This window comes from Malus sylvestris, chromosome 2, assembly GCF_916048215.2.
Source record: "Malus sylvestris chromosome 2, drMalSylv7.2, whole genome shotgun sequence".
In the NCBI taxonomy this organism is placed as follows: Eukaryota; Viridiplantae; Streptophyta; class Magnoliopsida; order Rosales; family Rosaceae; genus Malus; species Malus sylvestris.
Genome location: NC_062261.1, coordinates 29,723,247 through 29,751,153, shown reverse-complemented (window position 1 = coordinate 29,751,153; position 27,907 = coordinate 29,723,247). Strand labels below are relative to the sequence as shown.

At 37.4% G+C, this 27,907-nt stretch overlaps 2 protein-coding genes, 1 long non-coding RNA gene, 1 other non-coding gene and 1 pseudogene across 5 annotated transcripts in view; 3 read left to right on the top strand and 2 right to left on the bottom strand.

Annotated features, from left to right (window-relative positions):
* The window catches only part of LOC126585284 (rust resistance kinase Lr10-like), a 139,382-nt pseudogene that overhangs the window by 38,871 nt on the left and 72,604 nt on the right, over positions 1-27,907 (top strand).
* The window catches only part of LOC126585224 (LEAF RUST 10 DISEASE-RESISTANCE LOCUS RECEPTOR-LIKE PROTEIN KINASE-like 2.1), a 142,409-nt gene that overhangs the window by 44,860 nt on the left and 69,642 nt on the right, over positions 1-27,907 (bottom strand). The window lies entirely within an intron of this gene.
* LOC126585488 (uncharacterized) lies at positions 416-2,060 on the top strand. Of its 2 annotated transcripts, XR_007610531.1 has the most exons (5): positions 416-589; positions 703-765; positions 1,263-1,355; positions 1,431-1,510; positions 1,861-2,060. It is a non-coding gene; the product is annotated as an uncharacterized LOC126585488 (long non-coding RNA). The 2 variants fall into 2 exon arrangements; XR_007610528.1 differs by lacking the exon at positions 1,861-2,060 and having other exon boundaries at positions 1,431-1,691.
* On the top strand, positions 3,787-3,972 carry LOC126614109 (U2 spliceosomal RNA). The gene has a single exon (XR_007620278.1). It is a non-coding gene; the product is annotated as a U2 spliceosomal RNA (small nuclear RNA).
* Positions 10,306-27,907, bottom strand: part of LOC126585390 (uncharacterized) — a 76,588-nt gene continuing 58,986 nt past the window's right edge. Inside the window, exon 6 of the mRNA XM_050249833.1 lies at positions 10,306-10,325. The gene's annotated coding sequence lies outside the window, so the exon portion shown is untranslated. The remainder of the gene's footprint in view (positions 10,326-27,907) is intronic.

Here is a 27,907-nt window from a genome sequence, read left to right as displayed (position 1 = left end):
TCATTTTTTGATAATCTGGGGCTAAAATTTTAGGCCAAAAGGGTTGGAGTAGAAAAGCTGTTTTTGAGCTAAAACCTAAATTTTCTGGGCTAAATATTTTTAGGTTTTAGGTCAGGATTGAACATGGTGGGCGAAAATCCTATATATACTGAAGCTCAGCGGATGGGTACCGTTCATTAACAGTGCCCATCCGGTTTTACCCCTCATTTTATTCATGGTTTTTGGGTTTTGATGGGATTGTGCAGTAAATTGTCTATTTTGCCTCTCTTTCATTTTTGTTTGCAGCTGTTGCTCCCGTTTGAAAGGTGCTTTTTGGTGTTTTTGGTTGAGCTTTGGCCACATTGCGTTTTGTAGAGCATTCTACCTTTTACTTCCACTTCCAGCATCTTCCACTTTTTCATTTCCTTTTCTTTTCTTCTCTCTGTTTTTCCGTCTCTCTTTGCGTTTCTCTGTGTGCAACTCGCTGTTTTCATCGCGATCCGATCGTTTAGAAGGGTGGTTGGTCTGTTTTTTCCTGCGGTTTTCCGCGGAGGAATCGCAACGGTTTGGGCGCGTTGGTTGCTGTGTGCAGTTATTTTGTGCTTGGTTGGTAAGAAATTTTTTTAATTGATTGTTGTAAAATTCGATTCCTGCTAAGTGTTTTCTTTATTTTTTTCCTATTTTGCGTGTGGATCTTTTGTCTGATTTTCTTTTTGGTTGCAGGAAACGTTTATCTTCCAACTTTAGGGTTTTGTTGTGGGAGTTTGCAAACCCTTTCTGGGCCAGGTATATAATTTATCTTTGCACTGTGCTTTTTTTGGGCTAATTTTTTTATTTGGGCCTTTTGATGGTTGTGCTTTGATTTTTCTCTGAATGTTTAAAAAGTCAGAGATGGCGATGGTTAGTTTTTGGGTTCCTTCGCCGCCAGAAGCATTCGGCTCGACGATAAGGTCGTCAAGGCCCAAATTTGGGACACCACCGGCCATGAAAGGTTCGGATCCACAATCTTTGTTTTTTTTTTTTTTTTTTTTTAAATCTTGAGTTTTTTTTATTAGATCTTGGAATTCACATTTTCGTTTTTTTTTTCTTGGGTTTTCTTGGTTTCCTGAGAAAATTGGGGTTGTTTGGCTTATATTATAGTGCACGAATTTGAGCTGAATTTTACTGGGTTTGTATTTGTTTTTGGAATCGGTCTCCAACAATCTTCGTGATCTTCACGTTTTTTCTTTTTAAAGTAAAATTTTATTTTCTTCTTTTCTTGATGGATATGCTTTTGTTTGTAGGTTGATCATGTTGTTTCATTTTGTGAAACAGTGTAGCCTTTGTCAATCAAATGCTTTGCTGAAACATCCAATAAGAAGAATAAAATAACTATGGTAAGAAGCAACCTAATTTCAGAAATTTTATGTGATTCAGTTTTTAAATTATAATCTTCTAAAAACCTTTTGTAGATTGCAGAGCCATTGGAGAGAGGACTTGTTGAGGACATTGAGAATGTATATAAGCTACATTGTTCGTTTCTGCAATGCAGGTTGAGTATGATTTCCTAGATTTGATTTATGCCTTCAATCGTGTTAAGTCAGTTAAATGTACTATTTGGTTTTTGGGGTTGAATAATGCTATTTGAATATTGGGTTTAAAATTTTTGTAGCCTTGAGTTGAACTTGATCCAGAGCTAATGCAAATGGATTTTTATTATTCCTATATATAAATGATGGTTGTTGAATTTTTTTTTCATTTATTGATATTGTAGTTTGCCATCGTCTGTCCAATTCATTCATGTAAAAGTATTACTGCTAATTAATTACAACTGTATTAACATTTTGTTTCAGTTGTAACTTTTTTTTTTTTTCCGGATGATCCAAATTGTTTTATTTGCAGTGAACGCTTCAAGGAAAATGTGCTCTTTTGGGATATTCCATGTTCAAGTAATTATACAAATGAAGCACTGGGATGACTGTCAATGAGGAATACTAGACTAGCCATTTTTGTATATCAATGACAAGGCATTTGACAATGTCTTTTCTGTAAGTTATATAAACTTAGACAGCTTTGTAAAAATATTTGCTCCATTTTCTACATGTTTATCTTAGTCTTTGGTTATTTATATGTTAAAAATATAGTCTATAGTTATATTTTCGCTCCCACAACAACGTGCGGGTAAAATTTACTAGTATGAACAATGTTTCAACGTGTTTTCAGTTTTAGCTAGATTGAATTTATTATTCTTGATGGGCAGGTTTTTATTTGAGGTATATTTGCTCAACGGAAGTACAGTGAGTGGTATCAGCTTCAAAATAATGTGGTAATAGAAGCTTGAGAGGATTTCTTCATCATCATCATTCTACAATTGCAGGTAAATGTCATTTACAATGTTGTAGTTGCCTATCTTCGAAATATTAGTATAGTTGCAGCCAAGGAAGAAAATATCGGTAATATCGGAAATATCGGTAGTCCGAAAACACGGAAATATCGATGGAAATATCGGGATAATATCGATATCGATAAAAATTACATGGAAACCACGGAAATTATAAGAAAAACTTGGAAATTTTTATTGAAACTTTGCAGGATGTTTATTTAGTCAATTATCTATTAGTTTATCACAAAAAATTGGAAGGAAATGCATTGCATGATGGATTTAACATTATCAAGTTGATTATATAGCGAGCTGGCAAACATTGTGAGTGTAGAAAATATGTAGTAATTAATGAAAGAAGTTTAAACACACCATAATCATTTATATATAATGAATTAGTATAATATTTTACATTTTATACATTGCATGATATTAACAATTTAATGCTCATTTGTACAACTAAATATATGCAACTAGACAAGATTTAGACATGAGTGAGTGAGAAACAAAAAAAAGAGGGGCACATAAGATCTAAGAGAGGAATTTTAGGAGAATTTAGACATAGTCATGAAGAAATGAATCACAAAAAGATAGATATGCGAGATTAGAAATGCAACACGTGAGGGATTTGCAAATGACTGCTTAAAATGAGTCATTAACAAATTTCTTTTACATATCTTTGTAATGTTCATGTGATACATTTCTAATTCCTCCTATTTCACTTTGTGCGACAGATTTCTTCTTCATTTGCCTAAAATGCATGCCTTGTAGTTTGGGAGTCTCTCACCCAAACATACATGTAGTATTGGGTGTGGTAACTATTTGTAATAACTTTTTATAGTGGAAACTCAACTTCCTTTAATATGCAAACATATATACTCTAGATCCATGAAGAAAACTAAGGTTTCAACCCCAAAATTAATTGGCAATAAGAGTTATGACACAACTCCTAATAAACTTTGTGAGGAATTTCTTAATTAACTCTCCGATTTGGAACTTTTCTTACATCCATGCAGTAAGATGAGGAAAAAAGAACGTTGCTTCTAGTAAAAATTCCTTAGTTTTATAACATCATACAAGATTAGAACCATTACCAACACAAGCTGAGCATCATTACTAACAAAACAAATATTTATCGTATTTTGTATTGACAACTTATTATCTTGGTGATCAATGATGAAATTACAGTAAAAAGAAAGAGGGAAGGAACTGACCTGAATCGTAAGCAGCATCATAATAACCCTTCCCAATTTGAGCTAGCATTTGCAGGAAGTAATGGTTACAACATAAACCTGGCATGATAATAACCCTTCCCACATCGGCCGTGCAATAGAACTGAGCAAGCAAACAGGTCTATAAAATCTAGTTTGCATCCCACATCGGCTGTGCAATAGAAGTGAGCAAGCAAATAGGTCTATAAAACCCACATTCCAAAGCTGAGGGAGGCATTCTTTTCTCGGTCTTTTGGCTAAGATCAGATGTGGTATCTGTTCTTGTTAGTTTAATATTTTTAGTATTTTTGAAGTATTTCGCGATATTATCGGTAATATCGCGATATTATCGATAATATCGCGATATTTTAACGAAAACTTCTTGGATACCTATTAAGATATCGGTGAAGCAAAAAACCGATAATATCGGCGAAATATCGCCGATATTATGGATATTTAAATCCTTGGTTGCAGCTAACTTCATTTAAAACGTTGGTTGTTAAATGAATCGAAGCCTTCTTGAGCAGTGTAATATTTGATTAAATTCTTTAATCATATTTCTTTTTTGTAGAAATTGTTCTAAATGTTTTCAGACCTTTTTAACAGTCGTGTTTCTGTATGATTTGAATATGACCTGTAACTTTGTTCACACCCTTGACGACCTCAGACATCTAGTCAAGCAAAAGATTGTTAGCATTTTGAATATTTCAATTGAGAGTAAGCTTGCATGTGTTATTGCCTCGGATGAAAAACCTAATGATCCTTAGATAGACTTTTCCCCCGGCCAATTTGAGAATGCTGTCTAGAATTTTTCTTCTGCAATATGGAAATGATGGTTGATGAGTAGATTTTATATTATATATTTAACCCTATTCTCAGTATATTTTGGTTAATATTTTGGAAGAATTTTGATACTTTGAATTGTATTTATAATATAGGACATTCGACTTCCTCTGGAGCATAAAGTAATCAAATGGATGAATTTTGGAGTGATTTCAATTGGAGGATGTTCGCGAGTCTTTCAAGATGATTGCATCAAAGTTTCAGATTTTTCTACTTAGCCGTTTAACCGTGACCATGAAATAAAGGTCTAGCGCACAACTTTTCTAGATTGACGTTTCTGGACGTTTTGGGTATTTTGGAGGTTCCAAGTAGGATATATATTAGGAAAACCTAACTTTCAAAATATGCATGGGTAATTCATAAGTAATTAGAAGAATTACATAGGATTGTTAAGATGACAGCAGAATCTTAGTGTTTCTTTAAATTGGTTTTTAGTTGATTTATTTAATTGTTTTTAATTTAAATTGTTTTTTATTATTTTAAATCTCAAAATCAACCTTTTCCAAACTTTGTTTTAAATAAATAATTAAGACTTGGTTTTAAACACAAATTATTCATTCAATCCTTGTGGAAAATAACCTTGCTTGAGCCGTTTATACTACAACTACTTTGTTCTCGTGCAAGTATTTTTAAGTGTTTTTATCTGTCATTTTGCAGGTGGTAAAAATCCTATCAAGAAATTAGCGACGTCGCGGGGGATTGTTTCAAATAATTTGTGTTTATCATATTCTTAGTTAATTATTTTTGTATATATCTTTTTATATGTTGATTTTATTTATTTTTTATTTGTTTTGCAAGTTATAGTTTGTTGATCTTGAGAGCAATTCCATGATGAAACCACCAACAAGAAGATTGCCGTTATGGGTTTCTTTAGCAGAAAAGGGTTTTTATGGATTGAAACCTACAGTTTGTGCCATTTGCTGTTTGTTTGCCCATGATATTTTGGAGTGCTCCAAAAGAGAATATTTTCCTAAGTTTGTCCAAAAGCATATCAACATGAGAAACAACTCAAAAAGGTGTTGAAACAATCCCTATTCAGAGTACTACGCACCAGGCTTGAAAAAGTATCTTTGTTTTATTTGGGCAAGTAATCTACAATATTTTGAGCAACCTGATGTGCCCCAAGAACTTCCGGTGAAATACAAAATCTATATATTGTTTGAATCATCTGAATTGAACATTGAAAGCATCCATCAAGGATTTCAAATTCAAGCATTAAACTGTGGGTATGGCTATGATCATCAAGAAGAGATTGTCTCAAAAGCTGAGGAGCAATCTTCCAGCCATTCACGTCCAGGGGAGAAAGCAACACATCCTGATCCTATAATCCCACCAGAATCTGTGGCACCTCAGGTTCATGTGCCGTCAGAATTTTTCCCACAAAGACTGCAGGAAAGCATGGGAATATCTGTGTTGGAAAAGGATGTTCACACAAATTCAGAATCTGGAAAATTAAATGATCAGCTTTTGGACACACTCAAGAATTTGGACATACGGCAGATGACTACTGATACAATTTTTGTTGCTGAATTGGACATTCCAGCAGTACAGCCCATCAAATTTGAAGAATATCTGGGCCAATCCTACAAACATGCTAAGGCATACGAGAAGAAGAAGACGTTTTGTGGCAGCCAAATTCCTCAGAGAAATCCAGCCGTTGCAAAAATTGTGGGTGTTAAATACAAGGTGGAAGCCAATTCAACAGAGACCAAAACCACTGGAAGGGAGTCGAGGGACCTTATTTGTTTACAAAGACTCATTACCCTAGAAGGGTGCCCGAGAAAAATTCACCCACTGGTTTTAAATGCACAGAACATCAATTCGTGCCGTAACTACTGCTGACCTACAATGCTGCTAATGAGTGGTTGACTTTAAAAGAACAAGTGACATGATCAATTTGTTTATTTTATTTTCCTGCTTTTATTTCTAATTACAAAAATCAGAAAATTGAGAGAAAAAAAATTGCAATTTTTAATTCTTGTTATTTTTCTGTACTTATCTAATTAGGTTTTTGATTTGTGCTTGGAGGCTGCATTCAGAACTGATTCGGTCTAATCTCAACTACTCGTGGACTCATACATTCATCCATTCATCTCAGTATATAGGCATTCAACCATCCATTCATTGCAACTTTGCATTCAATACCAACATTGAAGTGCAGAAATTTAAAAGGAAATCCAACTGGAGTTTTGAGTTTCAGAAACGTTACAGTGGGTTTGCAAAGAAGACTCTGTACCTACTTGGACCCACTCCACTCATTCGCTCTCACATTTCAATAAAAAAAATATATACTACTATACAAGTTTGGGGGTGGATCAAGTAGCACAGAGGAGATCAGTACTCAAGCTAAATTCAGATCCAGATTTTTTTTTTTGCACGAATTTTCCTTGGCATTCATCATCAGGAGACATGCAAGCAAACACAATTGCAGATTCATGAGCATGCAGTACAGAATTTCACAAATCTAAGGACTACATTCCACATATCCATGTTGATTTCGGAATTATACCTTTAATTCTGACAGTAAGGGTTTTGAGACATCTTCTACTTGGCTTCCCTTTGGATTTGTGCACCAGTGCCATTTCTGTATCTGCGCCTTTTCTTATGGGATCTGCACCAAATCCAAACCACATGCATGAGACTTTCAGAGTTTTTCCCAGATTAATTAAGTAGTAAGAACATGTAGTGAACATGGAGATTGCTAAAGTAAGCAAACACAAGGATTTGGGCTCGGATTTGTTGACGAGATCTCTCGAAGACTCGAGAAATGATGGCTCTGCTGTGACATTAAAGTTAGGGGGTGAAGTTTTGGGTTGCAGGCAGAGAAGATTAGAGAGATGAAGGATGATATGGAGGGTTGAGGTGAGCAGCTAAAGGTTTGTGAGCTGAGGGTTTTAGAGAGAGATGCAAGACTGGGAGGAAGGGGGCCTTCACTGCGCGGATAGGTTTTGTTAGATGAACATTTGAAATGCTAAATGGAGCTTATATACCGAAGTGCTAGGGTACTTTGTGTGTGTCCGTGCAGGGAGAGCCTCATGCTGCTTGCAGGTCTCGGGTTCAACTCCAGCGCACAGCACCATTTGTTTATTTTTCTCAGGTCCTCTACCATTGCACGAGGTTACCAGTTCGAATCCAGGTGCCTCAGTTCTGTTTTCTTTCTTTATTTTTCTGTTTAAATTTTGTTATTTGCTTGTTTTCCCTTTTGTTTGTTTATTTTACTTTTTTTTAGTTTACTCAGGTCGTTTTCGCTATTTTAGTTCGTTATATATTTTTATTCTATTTTTGTCATGTTTATTTTATTTTCCACACCTTGAGGACAAAGTGTGAAATAAGTTCGGGGGTGGGAAAGTAAACTTTTAGGATTTTAATTTTTGTGTCAGTTTAAAAACAAGTTTTCCTTCTTTTTAAGTTAATATTTATAAATTATTTTAAACGTTAGAACAAATCGACATGTTGAAGGTTAATCTCACACTAGAGTCTTTTCTATTTATCATTGCTTAAACACTAATCCATGAGTTATACTTTAAAAATTTGCACGTTCACGCCAACATGGTTTGTGGGGAGTGAGATTGAAGCACTTGCTTTTCGTCTAAGTGTATTTTAACTTTTGTTCTATATAAAGTAAAGTTTAGTATGTGTTATAAAGTAATAATTGTTCCACCCAAGACTTTGCTTAGTAACCGGATCAGTTCTGCCTGATCAACCGTGATTCTCGAGTCAAACGGTAGAGTTTTGGCAAAGGGCAGGGTGATTAGTTGGTTTCGTAGTATTTTTAGCTCGAGTTAGTAAGTCCAAAAGGGTGTTCTACACCTAATGCCCTTAAGCCTTAGTGGTTTGGGAGTTATTGACCTAAAACTCGCTACATGGGTTGAATAGAAAGCTTAAGGGAACTAACATTGCACGACTACCACTATTACTAGAAAAAAAAAAAAGAAAAAAAAAATGTGAAGTTAGTATGTGAAGTATGAATAAAGAATACGAGGGGTAAGAGTTTTAATCGAGTCTCCTTAACTTTGTTGGTTCACTTTACACCGAAGGAAGTTTGTGAATTATTTTCTAATTGATTCTAAATGGCTTAGACTCTATGGTGGGATTCGTTGGAACTTTGAAAAGATGTTCTAAATTTTAAAATTTTCTATGGATTGGAACTTGAAGGTGAAAATTGTCTTAGTTAAGTTTTGTTTAAGTTCGTAGTTTGTTAGTTTTTCTTTTGTTTTTGAGTTTTGTTTTGCTTGAGGACAAGCAAAAAGCTAAGTTTGGGGATATTTGATGAATGAAGGGAGAAAAAGAAGGAGAACGCACACACTATTTTGGATTGGTGATTCAAGTTTATCTTCTAGATGTTTTCTATCCTTGTTCTTAATAATATTTTGTTTTATGATTGTTCGTAATTAGTTTCTTTTGCTAGGCGAAGCCTTGAGTCTTAGCAAGAATATGTAGTTTCTTTTCAATTTACTTATGCTATTATGCATGCATGTTTTGAATTATTAATCACCGTTCTAAACTATCCAATTGTCTTAGTGATTTGCGATCATTAGGATATTTAGAAAAGTAATTTGATGCAATTTTGGTCGGAAGGTTCTCTGAAATTGACGCTGGCTTCCTGTGATTAATAATTGTAATTTCACTTAAGATGAACACCACGTCTTAAGGGTTGTATGGTTTTTCATAGGGTTTTCATAAAACTTGATGAGTCTTTCATGTTCATATTTGATCCGAACGTCCGGACGGGTTGCATGTTAGATATATGTTCTATGTTGGAGGTTCCAAGTAGGATATGTATTAGGAAAACCTAACCTTTAAAATATGCATGGGTAGTTCATAAGTAATTGAAAGAACTACGTAGGATTGTTAAGGTGACGGTGGAACCCTAGTGTTTCTTTAATTTGGTTTCTAGTTGATTTATTTAATTGTTTTTAATTTAAATTCGTTTTTATTATTTTAAATCTTAAAATCAACATTTTCCAAACTTTGTTTTAAATAATTAATTAAGAGTAGGTTTTAAATACAAATTATTCATTCAATTCCTGTGGAAAACGACATTGCTTGAGCTGTTTATACTACAACTACCTTGTTCTCTTGCAAGTATTTTTAAATGTTTTTATTCTTACTTTTGCAGATGATAAAAATCCTATCAGATATCAAAATGCAGAATCTGCATGTCACAACCTTGATGCCAATATTCAATCCCTTGAGCCACTCCAAGAGCAATCTAATACATTTTCTCACAACTTAAAAGAACACTTTCATCTTTCGAATAAATGTATTTATCAAGCGACCTATTATACTTGAAATCATACACTAGACCGTGCTTTGATCCTACAACACAATAACCGACAAGCTGCACCACATTGACATGGTGAATCCTTCCAATTGTTGCAACTTCACTGATGAAATCTACCCCATTAGCTTTGGATTTATTACCCAACATTTTAATTGCGACAAAACGTCCACTGCATAACTTTCCTTTAAAAACAGAGCCGTAACCTCCTTCTCCTAACTTTTCGGTAAATTTACTAGTCATCTTCTTAACGTCTAAGTAAGAGTACCTTATTGGCATGAAGTTCTTTTCACTTCGCAGAAATTCTTCAATGGTGCTATACATTGACAAATGCCTTCTTCGCCATTTATAAATCAAAAGTGCTATCACAAATGGAGCTCCAAATATAAACCTCACCATAAAGGGTATTACTGCAAAAGAAAATTACCCAAAAATTATGAAAGAAACTTATTTGTTATGGCTCTTTGAATCCTTATAACCAATCTCACGTGTCTTACTGGCTATCATATTGCTACAACCGGTTGCTTCCTTCTATTTTTTTTCAAATTAATAGATTGTTTTATCTCTAGGTAATTTAGTGGAAATCTACACTAAAGGTATATATACAAGGTTCTTTTCTTACCGATGAAAAATTCCAGTAGCCATCCAAAATCTGAAACAAATATAACAAAGAAATCGGAACTAAATGTCAGACTTAAACCAAGAATCTGAAAAGAGAACATATAGACTTAATTATACCAAGGGAACTACAAGCATTTACCGAAACGATATAGTGGTCTCAATACATAATCTGCAAAAAAGACGGACAATTGAACACAATCAATAGCTGAAATACTAATGTTCTTTGATCTCGCTTCTTGTTCTTCTCATTTCTAGTACATATGAATGCCAAAAGCTAAAAATATAAATGTTACTAGACAGGGCGTAGGTGAAAATATTTACTTCAGCAAAATTTATCGGTTTTTTTTTCTGTATTTTCCTGTAATTTCCTGAAACAGACATTGCTGCACTTCAAACTAAATACATCGAAAAATTTGAGATCAATCACTGAAGATCACGAGTTGCTCCTCTTCTAGGAAAGATTGGATAAACCTGCTTCTAATTTTATCTAATTTTCTTATTCCTTGATGAAAGGTTTTTGAGTATCGTAAAGAAAAAGAGAAAAAAAAGAACCAAACATTTGGATTTTTTACCTTGAATCAGCTCCTATGGAAGTAGAAAAAAAACCTAAAAAAATAAATAAAATTAAAAAAAAACGTTTATCAACTCGTAAAACAAGTACTTCTGGTAACTTAGCGAGACAAAAACCTTTCATATTTTTCCTTTTTGCTGAGAATAAAGACGTACCAGGGATGCTGTGCAGATAACAATTGATAACACCAACGGCCCTCCATTGGTCTCTGCCACAATTAACTTAGATAACAGGTGATATCGTATACTGAAGCTCAAAGCCATAAACCAGGGCGTTGTGTATGTATTGATAAGAAATATTTGCGTAATTTTCGTGGTTAAACGAAGTCCTCATCATAATCATCCAAATTATACCGCATCCGTCCTCCAAATCCGCTGCCGTTGTATTTCCGACCATGGCATAACCACCACTTGTATTAATGCATGGTGTGAAAAATAAAGTGTTCGCTGAATGGTTTATTTTCCAGTATATTCATTCATACAAGGATACAAGCTTTATACAGTCAGATGCAGCCTATTCTAGGTAACCAATCTCTAATTACAAGTTGATTGCAATCTGGTCCTATGATAGCTCTAACCAGATCATTGACTATTTACAATCCCTACAATCATGTTTAACCAAATATACTTTCCTTTAACACTCCCCCTCAAGTTGGAGCGTGGATGTCAAGAACGCCTAACTTGCGGAGATGCAAATGGAAAGCAGGTGTTCGTAGTGGCTTAGTAAACATGTCAGCCACTTGTTCCCCAGTGTGTACATAGGCTGTCTTGATTTCTCCTCTTTGAATCCTCTCACGAATGGTGTGGCAATCAAGCTCAATGTGTTTGGTGTGCTCGTGGAACACAGGATTCACTGCAATGTGTAATGCAGCTTGATTATCACAAAACAGCTTTGCCGAACTAGGATGGGTTATTTGCAAATCCTTCAATAAGTATCTCAACCACGTGAGTTCACAAGTTGCTGCAGCCATGAAACGGTACTCTGCTTCGGCAGATGATCGTGCTATCGTGACCTGTTTCTTGCTCTTCCAAGATATGAGTGAGTTACCCAGAAAAATGCAATAACCTGTAACTGAACGGCGAGTAATCAGACAACGTGCCCAATCCGCATCACAATAGCCAATCAAGTTTAGCTTGCTTTGAGAAGAAAACAGCAAACCTTGTCCAGGAGCATTTTTAAGGTATCGAAGAAGTCTATGTGCTGCGTCAAGATGATGCCGCCTAGGTTCCTGCATAAATTGACTCAGGGTGTTGACTGCATATGTGATCTCCGATCTTGTGATTGTCAAGTATATTAATTTCCCAATCATTCGTCGGTATTGCGTAGGATCTTTGAGAGGATCACTACCAGTGGGTAGTAGCACTAAGTCAGGTTCCATTGGGACCTTTGATGGCTTCGCACCAAGTAAACCCGCCTCTTCCAGTATGTCAAGTGTGTACTTGCGCTGATTGATGGTAATGCCAGCTTTGGACCGTGCGACTTCCAAGAAAGTACTTTAGGGGTCCAAGGTCTTTAATTCGGAAGCAGCAGCTAAGGAATTGCTTGAGATCATTGATTGCTCTATCATTATTTCCTGTAATAACCATGTCATCAACATATAATAAAACAATGGTAATGGAGCTGCCAGAGACCTTGGTAAACAATGAATAATCAGCCCGAGATTGTGTGAATCCAATGTCATGGATGGCAGAGGAAATTTTTTGAAACCAACTGCGGGATGCTTGCTTAAGTCCGTACAAAGACTTTTGGAGTTGACATACAACATGTTCCCCCTGTCGACGGCAACCAGGAGGAGGCAACATATACACTTCTTCGTGAAGGTCACCGTGAAGGAATGCGTTCTGCACATCCATCTGATGTAAGGACCAATGACGAACAGCAGCAACAGTCAATAAGCATCGCACAGTGATCAACTTAGCAACAGAGGCAAAAGTTTCTTTGTAATCGATCCCCTCGCGTTGAGTAAAACCCTTGGCAACGAGTCTTGCTTTGTACCGCTCAATTGTACCATCCGAAGTGTATTTGATTTTGAAAACCCACTTGCATCTAATGGCACGATGACCAGCAGGCAAAGAGACCATGCTCCATGTCTGATTGTCTTCGAGAGCTTGGAGTTCAGTGTTCATAGCAGCGACCCAGTTAGGGTCATGGCGGGCTTGGTCATAGGATGTGGGTTCCATCTGATGAGAAACATTATGGATGAAAGTCTGATAAGTAGGAGATAAGGAGGCATAAGAGACATACCGGTGGAGTGGATGACGGGTGCTTGACACGAAGGAAGAGGCGACGCCAGGCGCAAGCAAAGCAGCATGATGGGCCACATAATCTTTGAGATAGGCAGGGGGTCGGGTCAAGCGAGAAGAGTGTCGAATGAGAGGTTGTGAAGATGGTGCAGGTGGGAGGTTAGGTAAGGCGAGATGATGGGTGGCAGTAGTGGGTGAGATCGGAGCGGTCTCGGGTGTTGGGGTTGGGGATTGGGGAGTGATGTCGGGAATTGGGGATGGGAAAGTGGGAGGTTGGGTAGGGTTGTGGTTCAAGGCATCTGGGTTTGGGCTAGGATGGTGTGGGCCAGGAGATGGTGTACTGGGCAGAGTGAGTAATGAGTCGGGAGAAATAAGGGGAAGAACGAGGGAGTTATCCTCGTGTTCAGGTGGTGAGTGGACAAAGGGAAAAATTGTTTCATGGAAGTGGACATCACGGGAAGTGGAGATGGTATATGTGTCGAGGTCATAAACACGATAACCTTTCTGACCAAAGGGATATCCAAGGAAAAGACAACGGCGAGCACGAGTGTCAAACTTGTGTTTTGGGTGAAGGTTGGTGGCATAACAAAGACATCCGAACACGCGAAGGTGAGAGTAATTGGGCAAGTGACCATGTAAAAATTCGTAGGGAGATTTATTGGATAATAAAGGTGTGGGAATGCGGTTGATGAGATAGCATGCGGTTTGAACACTATCTCCCCAAAATTTTAATGGTAAATTGGCTTGGAAACGAAGTGCACGCCCAATATTCAAAAGATGTCGATGTTTACGTTCAACAACCCCGTTTTGTTGAGGGGTGTGAACGCATGAATGCTGAAAAATGGTGCCATGGGTGTCTAAAAAAGTGCGCATGGAGAGGAACTCTCCACCATTGTCAGCGCGTAGGATTTTGATGTTTGTGTGAAATTGAGTTTTGACCCAAGAGAAGAATGATGTCAATAGTGTTTGGGTATCGGATTTAAAACGCATAAGATGCACCCATGTAAAACGAGTAAAATCATCCACAATGGTGAGAAAATAACGTGTCCCGGAATGTGTGGGAACTTTGTGAGGCCCCTAAATGTCACAATAAAAATTAAGTCAAAAGGTGCAGTGGATTGAATTGAACTAGAAGTAAAAGACAAGCGAGTTTGTTTTGCCAAAGGGCAAACTTCACAAACATGTTTGGAATCGAACATTATTTCGGGAATTGTTTTTGACAAAAAATGTAAAGGGTGTGTAGAGGGGTGGCCCAAGCGTTGATGCCAGAGACTGGTGGTGCGGCTAACATGGTTGGTAAGATGGGGATTTTGACTTGGCGTAAGGTAATAGAGCCCATTAAATTGCTTGCCCAGGCCAATCGTCCTCTTCGTATCCATGTCTTGTATAACACAAAAATCCGGAAAGAATGTTACGATACATTGTAGAGCCCGTGTGAGTTTACTCACAGACAATAGATTGACACGGAATTTTGGAACATGTAGAACTCCATTAAGTGATAACTCATGTGATAGTTTTATGGATCCAATGCTCTTAATGTCTGCTGTTCCCCCATTAGGTAATCCCACAAAATCATTTTCAACATCAATCTGAGTATGTGTTAATGGTGAATGTGATATGTGATCAGATGCCTTGTTGTCTATAATCCAGTAAAGGGTTGAATGCAAGTCATGTTCCATCATATTACATGTGGGTGTGACAATACCTGTTGCATTCGCAAGTGGTGTAATTTTACCGTTTCCAGGGCGAAGCAAGGCAAGAAGTTGATGGTACTCGTCGGTTGTGAACGTTGGGCCGTTGGAAGATGTGGCCTTGGTTGCGTCTGTATGGGTGGCTTGTGATTGAGGTGTTTCAACATTGTGGGTTGTCTGATTTGGGCGTTTGTTTCTGGGCAGCACATGTTTCCCATGCCACTTATGTCCTTCAGGGAACCCAATAAGAAAGTAGCAGCGCTCCACGGAATGTGAGCCATCACAGTAGCTGCAGTTGGATGCTTTGCGTGAACTGGAACTACCAGGTGCAGATCCTCCATTTGGCGTGGTGGACCGATGTGTATGCATCGCGTGGGCAGCAGGTTCACGATGATTTGCCACATCCATTTGGCGCTCGTGTTGCAGAACCAACCCGTGGACACGTCGCGTATCAGGGAGCGGATTCATCATTAAGATGGAGCCTCGTATGGTTGAGTAAGTCTCGTTCAAGCCCATTAAAAATTGCATGACTTTCTCTGTTTCCTCTCTTGCTACACGAGTCTTGGATCCCTCACAATCGCAAGCAATTGGTTCATAATACGAAGCCAATTCATCCCAAAGAGCCCTTAACTGGGTGTAATAGTCTAAAACAGATAGTTGTCCTTGTCGGTGTTCGACGATTTCTTATCGAAGTTGGTAGATCCTGGAATCGTTTCCTTGCGAGAATCGATCCTCAAGATCCTTCCATGCTGCAGATGCAGATTTGCAGTAGAGTATGCTGCGTGCGATGTTGCCTTGCACAGACTGCCAAATCCATGACAAGACCATGTCGTTGCATCTCTGCCAAATTGAAAATTTGGCGTCGGTAATTGCAGGGCACTTGATTGATATATCAATGAACCCAAGTTTGTTCTTGGCACTGAGAGCGATGCGCATAGAGCGGCTCCACTGTCCGTAGTTGTGTCCGTCGAGGAGTTGTGAAACCAAGACGAGACTGGGTGAATCTGAGTGGTGTAGGATGAGAGGGTCGGATGCATGTGGCATCATCTTTGCTGGTTTTTCATCACCCATGTTGGTTGTGTGTGTTGGGAAAAATTTTGGGCGGTGTTTGTAGCGGAAGCGGAATGGACGCCTAGAGTCACCAGGATCGGTGCTCTGATGCCATGTGAAATAAAGTGTTCGCTGAATGGTTTATTTTCCAGTATATTCATTCATACAAGGATACAAGCTTTATACAGTCAGATGCAGCCTATTCTAGGTAACCAATCTCTAATTACAAGTTGATTGCAATCTGGTCCTATGATAGCTCTAACCAGATCATTGACTATTTACAATCCCTACAATCATGTTTAACCAAATATACTTTCCTTTAACATGGAGCAGTGGGAACATAGAGATTGAATTCACTGGATTTGTACACTTGAAAACATTACCAGTGTACTTGATGAAAAATATCGGATTGTTTTGTTACGGTAGTTGATGGACTGCACCAAGTATTTTCCAGAAGATATGTGCAGTATCGTAACGTTATTAATTTTCACAGAACAAAGTAAAACTAGAGTGGCCGCAATGCTTTGGACCGCTGTTTAGTCAGAAAGGGTAGCTGATGTTGTGGATGTTGCCGCAGGAAGAATGAGCACACTTGTCGTTATCTTCACATAGAGGATTTACAGAGTACACGCCGAGAGCGCTTGTGTTATGTACACCGTGACGATCCTTGGCGTTACAAGTTACAGAAGATAATAAGCTAATAACAAGAAACAAGGTAAATGAGATTTCACTAATTGCCATGAAGAGAGATCAAAATGTCAGTTTTTGGGTTTTTGGTGATAGCAACTTTCATTCCTTGTATTGAATTGTAAGTAATGAATGTTCATGAGGATAAGATGTGAACGGATAACATGAACGGTTTGACTAGTTGTCCCTCTCTCAATGCAATGATGAATGTAATAATTGAGAGCATTGTCACTTTTGATTTGGTGAAATTCTGCTTTAGTAAACAGTTTTTGTTGATCGTTGGAGTGCAATGAAGAGTTATTATGCTGGGAGAACAACTTTTCTGATACGAATATACTATTTTCATGATTTTTCTTGTCAATCGCACAACCGTTATGTAGAGAAAAACTTGCATGTCGCGTTGTATAATTGGCACGGGACGCCATAGTGGCGGTGCACTCATGTCATGAATGTCTCTCTCCTATCCTGGTGTAACCGTATATGCGGAATCAATTAGGAAGAGATCCCATAATTATTTCCAAAGTATTTCATATGACACTTTACCACATTGATGGAAAACAATCATACCTGTAAATCAAAAGATAATCAATGAACATAAATAAACCGGGAGTCCATAAGAAAATAAGCAAATCAACCAAAACCACACAAACATATCACTATGCAACAACATTGGGTGCAAGTCTGGATCTACAAGCTGGATTTTGAGATCCTATTTATGAACCAAAGCAGGCAGCATAAACATGATATGAGCGAAGAATGACCTCTCTCAACAGACTCAATGAAATTAAGTAAAATGTAAAAAAAATCTCATAACAGATAAGAAAGATCATAAAAATTCCAAGTTTTCCCATTAGTGTTTAATAAAAGATGCCATGAAGAACATCAATACTCAGTGCAGAGCGATTCTCACTAAAGTTTTGTACAATATTATTATTCATGATTACTTCCAAAGGAAAAGTTTTCAAGAACTGCAATATTGAATGAAAGCCAGTCGTATTATAAGAAAAATGTCTCAGAAGCAATAACCGATTAAAATTAGAATAATCCAGTCAAAACTCATCAGTGGCACAAAATTACCTAATCTGGTTGAAGTAACTATAAGAATTAGTAGATATTCTTCAGTTGAAATGGGGAAGTAGAGACTTAAGTTGCATTGCAGACTTCAACATTAGGTGATACACAATCATCCAACAAATACACTATCATCTTCATGAATTGTGAAGGGAGTCAAGGACCAGAATATTAAGGCTAATATTGTAAAAGATAAAACTTAGAAGATATTTTTCTGATATAGTTAGTTTTCATGAGCTGTAAATCAGTTAGATGAGCTGTCATTTTCATAGGTTTATTAGTTGTATATATAACCATCTGTTGTAATCTTATTGACTAAGAAATACAATCATAAATTTTCTATCATGGTATCTCTCGCCATCTGTCTTACGACTCTCTCTCGATCCTTTCCCTAAACACTGCTTTCGCACCGCTTCTTTCTTCCCAATCGTCACCCTAATCGCCTTCTCTTTCTTCTCAATCGCAACTCTAATCGTCTTCCATGGCGGCGTCTCCTTCCTCTGGTCATGACTCGTCTTCTCATGGTGTTTCTCCGTCACCTTCTTCCATTACCATCCAGAATATTGGTTCAATGGTCCCGATTAAGCTCACTACCACCAACTATCTCACCTGGAGTGCACTATTTGCTCCGATCTTCCGGCGCTATAATCTTACTGGCATTGTCGATGGATCTCAGGTGGCTCCGCCGAAGTATCTCTGTGATTCTTCTGGAAATCGCACGTCAATCTTGAATCCTGAGTTTGTTTCTTGGTATGAAAATGATCAGAACATCCTAATCTGGATAAATTCAACTCTTTCTGATTCTTTGATCCCTTATACTGTTGGTGTCAATTCTTCTCGCGAGCTCTGGTCTAAACTTGAATCAAGACTTGCAACGGCGTCGCACTCTCACATTCATGAGCTCCGATCTCGGCTTCGCACCATTACCAAAGGTGAATCCTCCGCCGCCTTATTTCTTCAACGGATTGAAGAAATTGCTGATGCTTTGGCCAGCGCTGGTGCTCCGGTTGATGATTCTGAGTTAATCTCTGTTACACTTCATGGTTTACCTCCTGAATTTGACTCATTTGTGGATGCTGTTCAATTCCGAGTCGGTTCTACAACTCTTGATGAACTCCACGGTCTTTTGTTGAGTAAAGAGATTCAGATCGAAAATCGGAAGAAATTTTCCTCTGCACCGATCCAAGCCTTTAATACTTCTACTGGTATTTTGCCTACACCTACTGAACCTCCTCCCTCTCAGGCTTACATCGCTCAGAGTTTCTCCACTTCTTCTTCAAATCAAGGCCGTGGCTCGCATCTCCGAAGTTCGCAAAATCGTGGAAATTTCAGGGGTAATATTCAGCGCAATCACTACACCAGGCCTAATAATCAGCGGTATTTTCAGAATCGTGGCTTCAGATTCAACAACAACTCAAATTCCTTTAACTCTGGCAAACGACTGACTTGTCAAATTTGCAAGCAATTTGACCATGAAGCTATGGAGTGTTCCCAACGCCTCAATCCTAATTTTGGTGCTCCGTCCCAATCTGCCTTTTGTGCTACTACATCTTCCTCTCCCCACACCTGGTTGCTTGATTCTGGAGCTTCTTCTCACATGACAAACTCCTATGCAAAACTGCAAAATCCTGAATCCTACTCTGGTCCTGAACAAGTCTACATTGGCGATGGCAAAGGTTTGCCTATTCTCCATCTTGGCTCTTCTCGTGTCTCTACTAATACTCACTGCTTTGATCTTAAGAATGTTTTACATGTTCCTGCCTTAAAGCAAGATTTGCTTTCTGCCAACAAATTCATTCTTGATAATCAATGCTCAGTTCACCTGTATCCTTTCCACTTTCTTGTGAAGGACCTTTCTTCGGAGAAGGTGCTTTTTAAAGGACCTGTACGCGACGGATTCTATCCCTTTTCTACTACAAATTCTTCTGTTGGTGCTCAACATGCTTTTGCAGCAACATCCAAGGCCTCTCAGGATATATGGCATCAAAGATTAGGCCATCCTTCGTCTCGAATAATGAATAAGATTGCTTCAACTTCTTGTATTTCCTTTACTGGTAGTTCCCTTCAGTCTATGTGTTCTAGTTGTGCGATGGGAAAATGTTCAAAACTACCATTTTCTTCTGTTTCTTGTTCATCAAGCAAGCCTTTGGAGCTTTTACATACTGATATATGGGGTCCCTCACCAGTTAGTTCTGTTCACGGTTTCCGCTACTATATCATTTTTGTTGATGATTTCTCCAAATATTGCTGGTTCTTTCCACTTAAATACAAATCTGAAGCTTTCACTGTGTTTACTCAATTCAAGTCTATGGTTGAGAATCTGTTGTGTACTAAGATTGTGACTTTGCGATCCGATTCTGGTGGGGAATTTACTAGTACTCAATTCTCCTGTTTCTTGAAAACACATGGCATCATACATCAACTTACCTGTCCTCACACCCCCGAACAGAATGGTTGTGCTGAAAGGAAGCACAGGCACATTGTTGAGACTGCACGCACCCTTCTTGCTGCCTCTAAAGTTCCCCATGAATTTTGGATTGATGTTTTTGCTACATCTATATATCTGATTAATCGGCTTCCTACTGCCTCTCAGTGTTCTCCTTGGGAATCTCTATTTCACAAGTCTCCAGATTATCATACACTCAAAATATTTGGCTGCCAGTGCTTTCCCTGGTTAAAACCTTATGTTCACTCGAAACTTGATCCCAAAAGTCAGCCTTGTGTATTTTTGGGGTATAGTTTGCAACATAAAGGATACAAGTGTCTCGATGTTGTGACAAAACGGATTTATATCTCCCGTCATGTGCTCTTTGATGAACTTCATTTTCCTTTTCATCACATTCCTTCCTCTTCCTCTCTGTCTCCACTTCTTAGTACCTGTCCCAATCCCATTCCCACATCTTTAACATTTACCACTCCTATTATCACATCTTTGTCTCCGTCCACTTCTTCTTCTTCTTCAACTCCTAATCCTGGACCTTCTACTTCCCTTCCCTCCTCTCCTTCTTTGCCACCTCAAGTCCCTCCTCCTCCTTCATCTCCGGTTAATAATCACCCTATGCAAACTCGCTCTAAGTCTGGGATCTACAAGCCTAAAGCCTACACAGCAACTAAGCATCCCCTTCCCTCTTCTCTATCTCTAGACTATATTCCTAATACCTACTTACAAGCCTCCAAACACCCTCATTGGCGGCAGGCTATGCAGGAAGAGTTCAATGCCTTGCTCAGTACTGGCACTTGGTCTCTTGTTCCATCTCAACCTTCTCAAAACTTGGTCGGTTGCAAATGGGTTTTCCGCATTAAGAGGAACCCCGATGGCACTATTGCTCGGTACAAAGCCCGGCTTGTTGCGAAAGGGTTCCATCAGCAACATGGTCTGGATTATACGGAGACCTTCAGTCCTGTTGCAAAACCTGTCACTATTCGGTTACTTCTTACTTTGGCAGCTCAATTCGATTGGTTTCTAAATCAATTGGATGTTAGCAATGCTTTTCTGCATGGGGACCTCTCTGAATCTGTGTTTATGGTTCAGCCATCAGGCTTTGAAGATCCTACAAAGCCAACTCATGTCTGTAGACTGCACAAGTCCTTGTATGGGCTCAAGCAAGCCCCTCGGGCATGGTATGAGAAACTTTATTCTGCTCTTTCTTCTCTTGGTTTCCATGGTTCACAGAATGATCATTCCCTCTTCGTTAAAAAGGATCCTACATTGGTATTCATTCTTGTTTATGTTGATGATATCCTTGTTACCGGTCCTGATGCTCGAGCTTGTCAAGCTACAATCTCTCAGCTCAGTGCTTTGTTTCCTATCAAGGATTTGGGCCCACTGCACTATTTTCTTGGCCTAGAAATACACCGGTCGTCCTCTGGTATTTTTCTTTCTCAGACAAAATACATTTTGGATCTACTTCAGAAATCCAAAATGGATGGTGCCAAACCTTGTGCAACTCCCCTCAGTTCATCTCCTCTGGATCATGATTCTCCCTTCTTATCTGATCCCACAGAATATCGGTCCCTCGTTGGTGGATTGCAATACCTGACTTGGTCTCGGCCTGACCTGTCCTTTGCAGTCAACTTGGTGTGTCAATTCATGCATCAACCACGGGAATCCCATCTTCAAACTGTCAAGCGGATTCTTCGGTACCTCAAGGGTACTCTTGAACTTGGATTGTGGTTTTCTAAAACTCCCACACCTCTTAGCATCACTGCCTTCTCTGATGCTGATTGGGCCGGCTGCTCCCTGGATCGTCGTTCCACTGGTGGTTTCTGTATCTTCCTTGGTACATCTTTACTTAGCTGGAGTGCTAAGAAACAGCCTACTGTGGCCCGCTCTTCCACTGAAGCTGAGTATCGTTCTCTAGCCAACTCTGCTGCTGAACTCACCTGGATCTGCAATGTTGAACTTGATTACCACTATATCCGAGAGAAGGTTTTGTCTAAAGCTCTTTCGGTTCACTTCATCTGCACCCAAGATCAGCTTGCTGATATTTGCACAAAGCCTTTGTCTAAAGCTCGGTTTCATCTTCTCCGTCACAAACTTGCTCTGCGACAACCTCCGTTTAGTTTGAAGGGGGATATTAAGGCTAATATTGTAAAAGATAAAACTTAGAAGATATTTTTCTGATATAGTTAGTTTTCATGAGCTGTAAATCAGTTAGATGAGCTGTCATTTTCATAGGTTTATTAGTTGTATATATAACCATCTGTTGTAATCTTATTGACTAAGAAATACAATCATAAATTTTCTATCACAGAATACATAATCAGACACATTCCAATATAAGACTTCATCAATGCACATTCAGTGCAAGAATTGAAACAGAAACTTCCCCGAAAACAAGAATGTGAGAATAACACATCATCAAGGAAGATTATTATGCAAGCCTGCCATACACCACCTTTCCAGCTTAGAATGCTCTAGATTCATAAAAACATTAAAGAATATGCATGAGTAGAAATCTAACATATGCGCTTATACATAACAATAAGCGTAAATGGTATTATATGCATACATCTCTATAAAAACAAATTCCTTCCACAGAGGTGTTATGTGGTTAAAATTTTGTGATAGATCATAGAAGCAATGATAAAATATTCTACTGCATCAAGTGCAATAAAGGACATGTGGTGTAATTTGTTAGTACTCATGCAGAATCGCTAGGCCCTCAAACCAGCCACATAACCCAAAGGGATATGAAAAGGGCAGTCGCCCACGGATACTCTACACTTTGAAAGAAGACGCATGATTTTGGTTTTAAAAACACATGTACAGACGTTTCACTATAAACCTATGTTCTGTTTGTACCCTTGCGCCCATTTGTAAGACCAACTTAAAGCCCAAGAGCCATCAGTTCTCTCTCATTCATCTAGGATAAGCAACGTATTTAAAGTTACCGAAAGCAGTTGCTGAAGGAGCTGCAATTTGTCTTCCTTTTTATTATTCTTTTTCATAGATAAGCAACCAGAGAAAAATGTAGCATTCCCTAAAGGACGACATGTACCTCAATAACGACTTTTTAAGATCAGATTGCAAGAAACCTCGACCTCATCATTGTGAACACTCAGACGCGATTCTCTTTTATTAGGCCTTTACTCAATATTGTGTCCGTTCCCCGGTAATTCCTATTTACATGAAACTACAACACTAACTCGAGTGATCAAACATTGCAAAGCTACACCTGACTTTCTGCAAATGAACACTATCCATGTGTCACTGATACTTGTGTGTGCTTGCTTACTAAAATACACATTTCACTACAACAACAATAATTTATCAAATTATTTCGATATTACGCAAAGGGTAATGCTAGGAGACCAAATTTTTTTAAACTAAATTTGCAAACCAAATGATGTGGTTGTAGATAATTAGATTATTAATTAAGTGTGGATTAACGTACTTGTTTCTTATTGGTGACCCATCATTTGGTTTTGGTCTCCTAACATTATCTTTATGCAAATATCGCGCAAAATCACATACATCTGTAAATCTTTGCCAATCTCATTTTGGGCAGTGCAAAATGCACATATACATCCGCAATAAGAATTAATCCGTACCTTATCAGCATTTTCGTTCTCTTTCTCCGCGTTTTCCTTTTCAGCCCTCTGCTTCTCCAATTTCTCCCTCTACTTTTTCTTCACAAATAAAAAATAATAATTAACAAACCAGAATTTGATTCGATTGCAGAAAATCATTAAATCAAAATATCAATTTTGCTCCGAACAAAAGATAATAACATAAGTATTGATTCAATCTGATTGATTTAAATTAGTATTAATAAAAAATTTATATTAAAAAAAAAAGAAGAAAAAAAGAGAGAGCTACGGTTGCGGTTGCGTACCTAGATGTAGACATTCTCGGCGGCGCGCTCCTCCCTGCTGGGGACTTTGCCTTTGCCTTTGCCTCCGCTTAAGTAGCGAGTGGGTCCCCGAGAGGACTCCATAGAGCGAGTGATCAACGCTCGAGTTAGCACTGCCAGGCTCTGACCAAATCTCATTGCCGCCATCGCTTTTGCTTTCTAGTTTGTCAGTTTGTTGCTACGGCTGATAGTAATAGAGCAACTTCTACGGTGCAGCTATATGGTTAACAACAAACGGAAATTTAGACAAATAGCACCTGATCTTTTCTACTTTCTCCATTTACCTTTCGGACTCGACACGATTACACTTAATAACACTAATATGTATCTAATGCAATTAGCATCTCTACGTAATTTATTTGAATATGTGTATTTAATACAGTCAATATATGATAATCAAGATGATAATTTGCATTGGATATATGTAAATATTGTGGTCAAATCCATAAAATTTTCAATACAGATCATGTAAATTTCTTAAAGTCAATATCGCACAAGTAAAATGAAATTGAAAACAACCAACCAAAAACCTATCATTTTTCATTATCATGTTATATATATATATATATATGTTAAGAAGAATATAAACGCGCTATTTTTAAGTTTTTAAGCATAAAATTAGTTTTTATTAGTGCTCTTAAACCCTAATCTCTCTCTCCTCTCTCTCTCTAAAATCCATCTAAAAAAGGTATAATGGGTATTGTTTCTGTTTGCAAGTTGTACTCGGCAAAGTCTGTGAAGGACGAATAAATGGATTCAAAGATGAACCAAGTCAAGGGACACAGAGCTCAGAGTGTCTGTGTATTTGTGCATCCATTCATGAATATGATTTCTTTCATTCATTGTTTCATATATCCGAATTTAAATCTATTTATTTTTTTTAAATTGATCTGGGATGTTGAGAAATTGGAGCTCTTCTGGGGTCAGATCCATTTTGATTTGGGGATCTGATGCGAAGAAAATGAAATAAAATTTGGGTTTTGGACTGATGTGGGGTTTGGTTTTATTTCCTGTTATCAGTGCTTACCACCTATTTGAGTAAATGTATTAAACAATTTTTTGGGCTTTTTTAGATTATCTATATGTTTCGAATGTTTTTGGGTTTGTCATGTGTGTAAGAATGTGAAATCGACTATCTGAGGTAATCAATTTGAACATAGCATATTGGAATTGGAATTGGTTACTTATTATATTGGAATTGGTTACTTATTATTATCATTTTTTTCCTTTTGAATTCAGGTTGTCTTCTTTTTCCTTTTATCTTTCTATTGATTTATATTGGAATTGGTTACTTATTATTATTATTTTTTTCCAGATTAGAGATTTTAATCTTCTGCACTTCAAATTTGAAGCACGATGTATTACAGAGTAAGACAATTCCCTGCTGGCTATGAGGTTTGTTATTTGTTTATTTCTTCGTTCCACTTTTTTTATTTAAGGGTTCTTTTTTATTTGACTTAACTTTGATTTTTGAAACGGTCCCTGCTGCTGCTAATGAAGATTTTTCAATAGGGTTTTGCCTTTCTGAAGAGTTACTTTCAAGGATAAAAATGAGCGTTCCAAAGAAAGTTAGGAGTTCCGGTGATGAAATTGAACTTATCTTCTTGGTAAGGAGTCTTCATTCTTTTGGTTTTTAAGATGATAAAAAATTATTTGTTTTCTTATTTGGTCTTTTGCCAGGGGATTGAGTTGCCTTTATGACGGAGACATTTCAGAAGAGGATGAGACTTTCCATGTAAGATAGAGATGATACAAAACTATAAATGGATGTCTTGGTACGTCAGGACTACTTTCTCTGCATGCTTAGGGTAAATTGTTTGCCTATTTTGGGAGCAGCTATTCCGAGGTTGATTGGTGGTGACCCAGAGCAACAATTTGCAGTGTGCTGTGAATGTATGCAGATGTGCTTCAACGTTGAGGTCAATTAATTTCTAAACTCATGATTACATTGAATAGCCTAATAGCTAGGTATAATGCGAAAGAGTGTAGCCTTAACCACACATGTGCATAATGTTGTTTTTACTAATTGCAGCAACTGCTGACACTTTCAACGTTTAGGATTATTTGGTTGTTTTTGTAAAATCAAAAGTTGGTCATGAAACATGAGTGATACGTTTCTATACAAGCTTCGGTGGGGCACCCATAGAAAACAAATTTTCTGTTTGTGTAGCAATGTAGTTGAAGGCTACCATATTTTATGTTTATGTTGAGCAAAACTATGATCAACATCAGCTATATCCATAGAAAACAAATCATCCATCGTGTCCTTATTTGTTATGCTACTTTTTTAACTGCCTCATAGAAAACAAATTGATCGCTTTCACTTTTGGAAGCAACTAAACTCTTTTACCAAATCAAAATCTCTTTTTTCAAGTTTTAATATTGCACTTTAGTTTTTTTTTTTGCCTTTTCGAATGGGTAATATTGTTATTTTGGAGACATGCTACATGAATGCATTTATACATTGTTGTACTAACAAAATATAAATTTTCAATTTCATATCGAAATGAGTATATTTCCAATCCAAAGTCTGGGTCCATTTGAAGCTAGCAAAAAATTTAGATTTTGTGTTAGCAAAATGTGGAGACAAAAAGTTTTCAAATCTGATATTCAGCTTTCTCATTTGCATGGATAATGATCATAAATGTTGGTGATATTGCATCTCTGTTTTTTTTTTTTTTTTTATCACACCACGATTATGCATATTGTTTATTTCAAGCATGTTATTGTGATAGCTAAATGATTCATATTGCATAACATACTTAAAAAATTATAGCTTTAATCTCTCTTCCTCCCTCTCACTATTGCAGTAACTCCCGTTGTATTCCGTTTTCTTTTGTTGCTGCCAGTCTGCAAGTAAATCTTCACTTTCCATATAAAGTTTGCATTTTTCTATTCATGACACAATGTTTTCTTTCAAGTTGGTGAGTGAGTGCATTTTCCACTGAACTTTCTGTTGAACTCTCATTGAGTTCCGATTTTGATCACAATATTCTTTGAATTTTCTCCTGTCCTATGTCGTATTCCACTTATTTCAACTTCCAATTTCTCCACATTAAATGTTCATGGTTTAAGGGCAATGTTCTAATATTATATTATTTTATTTATTTTAACAAAATTGCAGACAGTACTTCCGAAATAAGAGAAAAAAATGTGTGATTGTCTGCAAAGCACTTACCAAAGACAGAAATATAATATGTATGTATATCTTTTGTATGTTTACATTTTAAATTTTCCATATTGGGTAATGAATATGATTGAATTTATTCCAGCAGCTTCTATCATGCAAATATATTGATGAACTTGACGTTTATCCCATTAACCTTCTCTGCAATGCATAACATGTTTTTGGTTTTCTAGTTGCTGAGTATGGAACGCCAAAGAACCCACTTAATCAGGTAACTCCACATATTTTGGGAGATATTTCTTTAAACTTTATTTTTGGTTAGTTGTATATTTCGATTTTGCCTCTTTTGCCTCTTTATTTTTGGATATTTCTTTAAACTTGACGTTTAAATAACTGTGTTTCGATTTGTTTTGATTTTATGTGTTCCTTGGATAAACAGCTACATATCAACATTAACAGCATCAACAGTGTGTTGCCAATTCAATTTGCAAGGAAGTGTTTGAAAATGCTCAAGGAGAGTTCAGAAATTTCGTTTGGATTTTATACTTTGGAAAATGTTCTACGTTCTATTCCTGTGCATATTTGATTTTTATGAGGTCAAATAGGTTCTGTATTAGTTGTGTGTGTTGATGTGGGGGTGTTGGGTTGTTTGAGTTGATCCTAGCTGATTTTGATATTATTGATTCGTCAGTGTAGTTCAGTTGATTGAATTCGATTTTGAAGCTTGGGAAGAGAATTGGGTCTCAAAGTTTGATTTTCATGTGTTTGGTTTTTGGTTTAGTCAATTCTTTGCTGAAAGGTTGTATTCCATTGAGCT